This window comes from Mus musculus, chromosome 12 (genome assembly GCF_000001635.26).
Source record: "Mus musculus strain C57BL/6J chromosome 12, GRCm38.p6 C57BL/6J".
In the NCBI taxonomy this organism is placed as follows: Eukaryota; Metazoa; Chordata; class Mammalia; order Rodentia; family Muridae; genus Mus; species Mus musculus.
The window spans coordinates 100,028,684-100,038,577 of NC_000078.6; the positions used below are offsets into that span (position 1 = coordinate 100,028,684).

Consider the following 9,894-nt stretch of genomic DNA (forward strand, 5'->3'; position numbering starts at 1 on the left):
GCTATTGTGAAGGGTGTTGTCTCTCTGATTTCTTTCTCGACTGTTTTATCATTTGTATAAAGGAAGGCTACTGGGTTGTGTTTTGTTGTTGTTGTTGTTTTTATTTTTTAGTTAATTTTGTATCCAATCCCTAGGAATTTCCTGGTAGTTTTAGAGGTCACATTTTATTCTATCATATCATCTGCAAATAGCAGTACTTTGACTTCTTCCTTTCCAAATTGTATCCTCTTGATCCCCTTTAGTTGTCTTATCGCTCTAGCTAAAACTTCAAGCATTAAATTAAATAGGTATGGAGAGAGTGGACAGCCTTGTCTTGTCCATGATTTTAGTGGAACTGCTTTAAATTCTTCTCCATGATGTTGGCTATTGGCTTGTTGTATATGGCCTTTATTATGTTTAGGTAAGCTTCTTATATTCCTGATCTTAAGATTTTTATCACGAACAGGGTGTTGGATTTTTGTCAAAGCATCCAAATGAGATGATTTTATGATTTTTTTCTTTCAGTTTGTTTATGAGATGGATTGCATGGGTGCAGTTTCATATACTGAATCATTCCTGCATCCCTGGGATGAAGCCTACTTGATCTTGGTGGATGATGGTTTTGATGTGTTCATGGATTCTCTTTGCAAGTATTTTGTTGAGTATTTTTGCATCACGTTCATAAGGGAGATTGGACTGAAATTCTCTTTCTTGGTTGAATCTTTGTGTGGTTTAGGTATCAGAATAAGTGCGGCCTCATAAAATGAATTTGGCAATGTTCCTTCCGTTTCTATTTTGTGGAATAATTTGAGGAGTATTGATATTAGCTCTTCTTTGTAAGTCTGGTAGAGTTCTGCACTAAAACCATCTTGTCCTGGGCTTTTTTTGATTAAAGACTTTTCATGACTGCTTCTATTTCCTTAGGGGTTATAGGTCTAATTAAATTGTTTACCTGATCTTGATTTAACTTTAGTAAGTGGTATCTATCAAGAAAATCATCCATTTAATTTAGATTTTCCAATTTTGTGTAGTACAGGTAAGACCTAATGATTCTTTGGATTTCCTCAGGGTCTGTTGTTATGTCCCACCTTTGCATTTTTGATTTTTGTTAATTTGGATAGTCTCTCTTCTCTGTCTTTTAGTTAATTTGGTAAAAGCTTTGTCTATCTTGTTGATTTTCTCAAAGAACCAACCCTTGGGATCATCAATTCTTTTTATTGTTTGTTCTCTTTGTTTCTAATTGATTGAGTTCAGCCTTGAATTCAATTATTTCCTGCTATCTACTCCTCTTGGGTGTGTTTGCTTCTTTTTGTTCTAGAGCTTTCAGGTGTGCTGTTGCTAGTATGAGATGGTACTGATTTCTTTATAAAGGCACTTAGCGAAATGGGTTTTCCTCTTAGCACTGCTTTCATTTTGTTCTATAAGTTCGGGTATGTTGTGGCTTGCTTTTCATTGAATTCTAGACAGCCTTTAATGTCTTCCTTTATTTTTTCCTTGACCCAGTGGTCACTGAGTAGAGAGTTGTTCAGTTTCCCTAGGTTTGTAGGCCTTTTGTTGTTTCTGTTGTTGTTGAAGTCCAGCTTTAATCCATGGTGGTCTGATAAGATACGGGTATTATTTCTATTTTCTTGTATCTGTTGAAGCTTGCTTTGTGTCCATATATAAGGTCAATTTTGGAGAAGGTTCTTTAGGCACTGAGAAGAAGGTATATTCTTTTGTGAGTGAAATGTTTTGTGGATATCTGATAAGCCCATTTGATTCATAACTTCTGATAATTTCATCATTTCTCTGTTAAGTTTCAGCCTGAATGACCTGTCCATTGATGAGCATGGAGCATTGAAGTCTCCAGCTATTAATGTGTGAGGTTCTATGTGTGAGTTAAGCTTTAGTAATATTTCTTTTATGAACATGGGTGCCCTTGCTGTTGGGATGTAGGTATTCAAAACTGAGATGTCATCTTGGTAGATTTTTTCCTTCGGTGAGTGTGAAGTTTCCTTCTCCATCTCTTTTAATTAATTTAGGTTGAAAGTCTATTTTATTAGCTATTGAAATGGCTACTCCAGCTTGCTTCTTGGGTCCCTTTGCTTGAAAAAAAAAAAGGTTGGTTTTTTTTCCCAGCCCTTTATTCTGAGGTAATATCTATCTTTGTTGCTGAGGTGTTTCTTCTATGCAGAAGAATGGTGGATCTTGTTTTTTGCATCCAGTCTGTTATCCTGTGTCTTTTCATTGGGGAATTGAGTCCATTGATTTTGAGAGATATTAATAAGCAATGCTTGTTAGTTCCTGCTGTGTTTACATTGGTGGTGGTAGTGTGTATGTGTGTGTGTGTGTGTGTGTGTGAGAGAGAGAGAGAGAGAGAGAGAGAGAGAGAGAGAGAGAGAAACAGGGAAAGAGAGACAGAGAGACAGAGAGAGAGTTTGTACACACACATGTTCAAGTGTGTGTGAGCCTCCCCTCTTTTCGTTTTGCTAGTGTGGAATTATTTATTTCCTGTGTTTTCTTGGATGTAGTTAACCTTCTTGAGTTAGAGTTTTCCTTCTAGTGCCTTCTGTAGGACTGGATTTGTGGATAGATATTGTTTAAATTTGGTTTTGTCATGAAATATCTTGTTTTCTCCCTCTGTGGTCACTGAAAGTTTTGCTGGGTATTGTTGTCTGTCTGGGCTGGCATCTGTGGTCTCGTAGAGAGTATAAGCTGTCAGCCCAGGCTCTAAAGTCTCTGGTGAGAAGTCAGGTAAAATTCTCATAGGTCTGCCTTTATATGTTACTTGGCCTTTTTTCTTCTCCCCTTGCAGCTTTTAATACTCTTTCTTCTATACATTTAGTGTTTTGACAAATATGTGAAGGGGGATTTTCTTTTCTTGTCAAAGCTATTTGGTGTTCTGTAGGCAGTTGTTATAGGTTTTGTAGGTTTAGATGAGGGTTTCTGAGTTTGTCCTTGTTGGATGGGTGTTTAGGGGATATTCTCCCCCTAGGTTTCTGTTTTCTCTCTGTCTACTGGCCTGAGTAGCCTGCAATTCTGGTGACTAGCTAGCTAGTGTTCAGGCCCAGTAGGATGTTTCTCCTGAGTTTTTCTGGTCTGTGAGGTCTGGGGTCTTGGGTGCTAACCTTGTCTCTGAGGTCCCAGTACCAGTATGATCCGGGGTCCCTGGTGCCTGAGGGCCTCTAGGAAAACTGGTAGTGAGGTTGTGGGCTGGAAAATGAAGTTCAGGGTGTGGGGTGTAGTTTAAGGCTGATGGGTATATTTTAGTCAAGTATGTGGGGCGAGGGCTTAGGGTGGGGTCTTACCTGTTAGTGACTGGTGCTGGCAGGCCTCTGGGAATGCAGGCAGAGTTGTGGCATGGGAAATGGAGTGCGGGGGGCGATAAGATGTAGTGTGTCACTGTTGGGTGTGCTTTCCGGGGAGTTGGCCACCAGGGGCTTGTGGGGAGCTTGCTTGCTAGGAGTGGAGGGTGAGGGAATGGGGGGTAGGGATGGGGATGGGGTTACCTGGTGTTTCAAGGAATTTTTTTTTCATAATTAAATAATTTGAAAAGGGAAGACCCACTTCTAATCCATTTTGTTGTTGTTGTTGTTGTTTTGGTTTCTTAAAACAAGGTTTCTCTGGCTGGAGAGATGGCTCAGTGGCTAAGAGCACTGACTGCTCTTCCAGAGGTCCTGAGTTCAATTCCCAGCAACCACATGGTGGCTCACAACCATCTGTAATGGGGTCTGATGCCCTCTTCTGGTGTGGCTGAAGACAGCTACAGTGTACTCATACATTAAATAAGTAAATAAATAAGCAAATAAATAAACAAGTAAATAAAAAAACAAGGTTTCTCTGTGTAGCCCTGGTCACCCTGGATCTCACTCTGTAGACCTGCCAGCTTCTATAACCTGAGTGCTGGGATTAAAGGCATGTGCTACCATGGCCCAGATCTAATCTGTATCTATGAGATGGGAAGATACACTTTCACTCTCGACACCCTTCCACTAGTAGCCTATATCAAGGGAATGGAAGAAGAAAGCAGGCTCTCTCTTTGCCTGCCCACTCCCAAGTGTCCTTAGGAGCTTTTCGAATCATTTCTCTCCCCATCACAGTCCCCGCCCACCTGCTCTGGGTCACTGTGAATCATTTGCCTTTTCTAGAATTATGTGTGGATAGACAGCACATGTGTACTTACGGACTGGTTTCATTCACCAAGCTTAGTTACCTTGAGATTTATTTATGTTGTTGTAAGAACAACTTGTTTTTATTAGCTGTCCAATTATTTGTTTACTTGCTTGCTTGCTTGCTTGCTTGCTTGCTTATTGTTTATTTCTCAAGACAGAGTTTCTCTGTGTAGCTCTGGCTGTCTTAGAACTCACTCTGTAGACCAAGGTGGCATCAAATTCGGAGATCCACTTGCCCCTGCCTCCCAAGTGCTGAGAACAAAGGCATGCTTCACCACTGCCCTGCAGCTGCCCAATTCTTTAAATGTCATTTATTAAGAACATTTTCCATTCCCAAGTGAACTTCCTTGACTCCAAAGGGTGGGGGGACCGCATTCCCTCAGCCATACTCCTAGCCTCGGATTCTAAGGGATATTCAGAACCTGGGAGCAGGTAGAAAAGAACAAAGGAAAAGGACTTTAAGTTCCCAGGGTGCCAAATTCTAGAACAGAAAATAATTGGGAGACATAAAACAGGGTGAGAGATAGTTTGTAATGTTTATTCTAGGGATCTCAGGGGGTGTCATCTCTGGGCTGATATGGCTCTAACATTGTCTCCCTTGCATAACTTCTGTCAATCCTAGCATAGAGGAGAAAGGGAAAACACTTTTACATATTTAATATACTCTCTCCTGGAACTTCGGTTATCTAGTTAAGTCCAAAATACTACATGGAAAGTTCTAGAAATAATTCATAAGTTTTTAATTGCATGACATTCTGAGTAGCATGATGAAATCTCACCCCATCCACCCCAGCCCACTGGGAACAAGAATGCTGTGTTCTAGTGTGTGATCTATATCTGCTACCTACAGATGCACTCTTTATCTGTCCAGTTTGGTAATCAGAGGATCTCTTCTATTGCCTTATATGTTCAAATAATCCTTATGTTATTTAATATGTTATTTAATATTATCTGCCCCCCCCCAAAAGCAAGCATGGTGTTATTACAAAGTAGGCATCAAGGCACACAGCAGTTTGATACTAAACCAGTGGTTCTCAACCTGTGGGGTCACAACCCCTTTGGGGGTCAAATGACCTTTTCATAGGAGTCACCTAAGACCATCAGACAACACAGATAATTATATTACAGTTTATAACAGTAGCAAAATTACTGGTAAAAAGTAGAGATCAAAACAGTTTTATGGTTGGGGGTCACCACAACATGAGGAGCTTTATTAAAGGATCGCAGCATTAGGAAGGTGGGGAAGCAGTGCTCTAGACAGAAGTCCACCATCCACTGTGGGACTTGAGATATATCCCCAGTGGACATCTGTATGTCCCTTTGACCCAGACATGGGAAGAGAAAACAACTTTTCTTATATCTTTTTTTCAAGGAGCTTCAATTCAAAATAAGCCTTATACCAAAGTGCCATGTTCAAGTGTGGTATATTGGCTATTGAGTGAGGTGTGTTCATCTATTCTTGATGTTGGATGTTTTCTAAAAGGTCATGCTTGTTTCCCAGGGTGGTGGTGTTGAGAGGGACCTCGTGGGAAGTATGAAAGCCTACTAAGGGCTCTTCCCTCACAAGACATTTTCTCATGGAAGCCTGCAAGATGAGCCAGTGCATGAAAACTCTTGCCACACAAGCTTGAAACCTAAGCTTGATTCCCAGAATCCATGGAAGTAGAGAACACACACAAACAGAGGATTTTTCTCATGAGTACTGGTTCATTCTTCAGAGATGGCTGTTATGTGTGAAAGAGCCTCTCTTTGGCTTCTTGTTCTGAAATAAATGATCTTCTTTCATGTGTACTCCCATCAATGGCAGGCACCATGATGTGACAAGGCCAAATGCACTCAATGGAGATGAGCCAGTGTGAGTGCCATGTCTTCGGACCCCCAAAACTATGAGCAAAATAAACCTGTTCATGACAAAGTTGTACTGCCTTTGGTATTGCGTTATAGAGAAAAGCCAACTAACCCTTTGCCGCCTATGTTAAAAAAAAAAAAGGAAAAAAAAAAAAAAAAACCTTCAGTGACCACGTATGTGAGGCTTTGCTTCTAGACTCTTCTGAGTCCTGCAGAGCTGTCTTAGTTAGGGTTTCTCTTGGCTCCATGAAACACCATGACCAAAAAGCAAGCTGGGGGAGGAAACAGTTTATTTATCTTATACTTTCCAGATCACTATCCATCATCAAAGAAAGTCACATATATGCATATTGGTGACTTAATTTGGCAGTGAAAAACCTTAATCAGTTTGATAGGTAGAACTGTTTTCATATCCGTTTCTTTGATGACTAAGTGAAAATGAATTCCAGGTTTCTTAACATTTGTTTGCTTTTATTTTTGTTACCACATAGCAATTATATATGATTGTTGCAGTATAACATTTCAGTGTGTGTGTATGTGTGTGTGTGTGTGTGTGAGAGAGAGAGAGAGTGAGATGTGACCAGTTAGAGTAATTAGCATATGTGAAATCTCAGACATTTATATTTCTTCATGTTAATAATATTCAAAGTCATCTGAGATCCTCATTTCAAAATCTATAATTGATAGAGTCATCAGCCTTAGTTACTCTGCTGTGCTTTAGAGCACTAGAGACCATTGTCTCACCTACTTGCACCCTTAACCAGCCTTCCCCCATCTCCCCTTTCTCCATTCTCTCTCCCAGCTCTGGAAACAATAATTCCATATTTATTTCTATGAGATCAGCTCTTCAGTTTGTACCAATAAGTAAAATTATGCCACTTTTGTCTTTGTGTACCTGTCTTTAACTCAACGGGGTATTCTTCAGTTCCACAGGGCAGCTGACAATTACAGAATTCATTCTTTTTAAGCCAATGGTTCTCAACCTATTGGTCTTGACCCCTTTGGGGTTCAACAATCCTTTCATAGGGGTTGCCTATTATATATTCTGCATATCATATATTTATATCACAATTCAGAACTGTAGCAAAATCACAGTTGTGGAGTAGCAATGAAAATAATTTTCTGGTGGCGGGGGGCACCACAACATGCAGAACAGTTGTCGCATTAGAAAGATACAAAACCACTAGCTTAAATGCTGCTCTGTTAACTGCTTCACATTATTCTGCTTGTTCATTTATTGATGGACATCTAGGTCAGTTCATGCAAAGGTCTTTGTAACATACAATTCCTTTTTCCTTTGACTATACACTCAGTAGTGGCACTTCCAAATGAGAACCCACCCTGTTTTCTGTAATTGGAAACCAGTTTACATTCCCACTAATAATGTGTGAGAGCCTCTACTTCTCCCACTTTCTCATCAAATTTATTCTCTTTTGTCTTTTTAATAATAGTGATTCTAACTGGGGTGAGCTGTATCTCATTGTTTGTTTTATCTTGGATGATTAGTGTCTTAGTCACTGTTCTATCACTGTGAAGAGACACCATGTCCAAGGCACCTCTTATAAAGGAAAGCATTTAATTGGGGGCTCACTTACAGTTCAGAGGTTTAGTATATCATCTTCATGTTGGGAGCATGGCAGCATGCATGGTGCTGGAGAAGTAGCTTAGAGATTTATATATTGATCTACACGCAAAGAAAGAGAGAGATGATGAGAGATGATATGGTGGATTGAATATGCTTGGTCCATGGGGAGCAGCACTATTAGGAGGTGTGGCCCTGTTGGAGTATGTGTGGTCTTTGTTGTAGGAAATGTGTCACTGTGGAGGTAAGCTTTGAGGTCTTTATGCACAAGCTATGCCCAAAGTGGAATCAGACCTCCTCCTGGATATCTGCAGAAGATAGTCTCCTGGCTGCCTTTAGATCAAGATGTAAAACTCTCAGCTCCTCCAGTACCAAGTCTGCCTGCATGCTATCATGCTTCCCACCATGGTGACAATGAACTGAACTTCTGAAACTTTAAGCCAGCCCCAACTAAATGTTTGTCTTTAAAAGAGTTGCATTGGTCATATTGTCTCTTCATAGCAATGAAACCCTAAGACAGATAGCATGGGCTTTTGAAATCTCACAGCACAACCTCAGTGACACATTTCCTCCAACAAATCCATACCTCCTAATCCTTCTAATCCTTTCAAAGAGTTCCACTCCCTGACGAATAAGCATTAGACTATGTGCGCCTATGGGGGCCATTCTGTCTCCAGAGTGGTGGGACTAAAGACATGTACCACCACCACCCAACCTAATTTTCGATCTTCTGTTCAAGTCTATCCCCATACTTTCAGGTATTTTAATACTTGACCACCAGTTTGTGGCATTATTTAGGGAGGCTTAGGAGTTATGGCTTTTCTACATGAAGAATGTTACAGGAGGCAGACTTTAGAGTTTAAAGACTGAGACTAAAATATTCAAGAACTTGGTAGAGGCACCTGGGGAACTGATGATTAATTTTTTAAGTGATACTTTAACTGGACTAGGGATTCCTGGAGGACTGGTGAGAATTAGTCATAGGTGTGCCTGTGAGCATACTTTGGAGAAGATGGGCAGATTGAGTTGTGAGCTGAGCAGAGAAGATCCACCCTCAGTGTCAATGGGCCTTGTCCCAACTGCTAGGAGTCAGAATAGAAGAGAAGGCAGAGGAAAGACGAGTTGGCGTCTTACCTGTGATGTCCTAAGACATCAGAAATCCAGGCTTCCTGGTTTGTGAACGCCAGGATTTATGTCACTGCACCCCTTCCCTCTGGATGCTCAAGCCTGTTGCTTCTGATGAGGAATAATACAATCTACATTTTTGGTTTTAAGACCTTTGGACTTGAGCCATGCCATACCACCAGGGTCCCAAGCTTGGGGACAGTGTCCTGGGACTTTCATATTCCACTCTTTTCTGCTAGATCCACTCCCATCTGTCTGTTCAATTCCCCCCTCCTCCCTTGCTCATATCCCCAGGTTCTGTAGCCACAGACTTGGCCAACTGTGGATTAAAAATATTCCAAAGCTAATAGTTGTAGCAAATTTAATGTATTCATACTCCTTCTACTTGTCTTTATTCCCTAGATAATATAGTATTGCAGATGTTAACAAAATATGTATATATCAGGTATTATAAATAATCTAGGGATAAGTTAAATTACATAGGATAACTTCAGGTTATAAGCCAATACTCTATATAAGGGACATGAATGTTAAGCCTGAACCCTGACTAGGAGCAGCAATGAAATAAGAAAGGATGGACACAGAGACACTCATACAAAAAGGCTGTGGTCAGGTGGGGTGTGTGTACTTTGATGGAACTTACTCCCTCAAGCAATGAGAGCCCTCAGTGTGGTTATTGTGACAGCACAGGGGGAGGGGTTAGCTAGTCTCGTAGGAGGTCTCTATAGGTTAGCAGTCTCACATTGTAAACATCTTGGAGGAGGAAGCTGCAGTTACTAGTACTTATACACACTGCTTAACCCTCCGTACAGTTATAGTTGGACCAGAAAAAGAAGGCTTTGACAGTCTCCCATAGGCCCAAGGCCTTGGTCCTTGTTGTGGATGTATCCATGTCAACAGCACACATTCACTTAGGACTTTATCACTCAGGGCTTCCTCTGATCACTACATCCAAGCATCCTTAGACTTGGGTATCTGCAGAAAGCCCTAGCCATTCTCCCAAGTATCAAGGAAACCAATATGCCTGCCTCTTATTGATTTTGTCTATCTGAAGAACCCAAGCAGAAGGTCCAAAACAAAAAGGAGTAGTAAGTCCTAAGATATCTGTCACTTCTTTACCTCTAATGATCATTCCTGAGGAATAGGTATTTTTTTAATCGTCATCCCATTTTACAGATGAAGAGAAATAGGCACAGGTGAGGTCAAGTA

General features: G+C 40.7%; 1 protein-coding gene across 4 annotated transcripts in view; it reads left to right on the forward strand.

Moving 5' to 3' along the window:
* The window catches only part of Kcnk13 (potassium channel, subfamily K, member 13), a 99,534-nt gene that overhangs the window by 65,535 nt on the left and 24,105 nt on the right, over positions 1-9,894 (forward strand). The gene's annotated exons all lie outside the window — the stretch shown is intronic.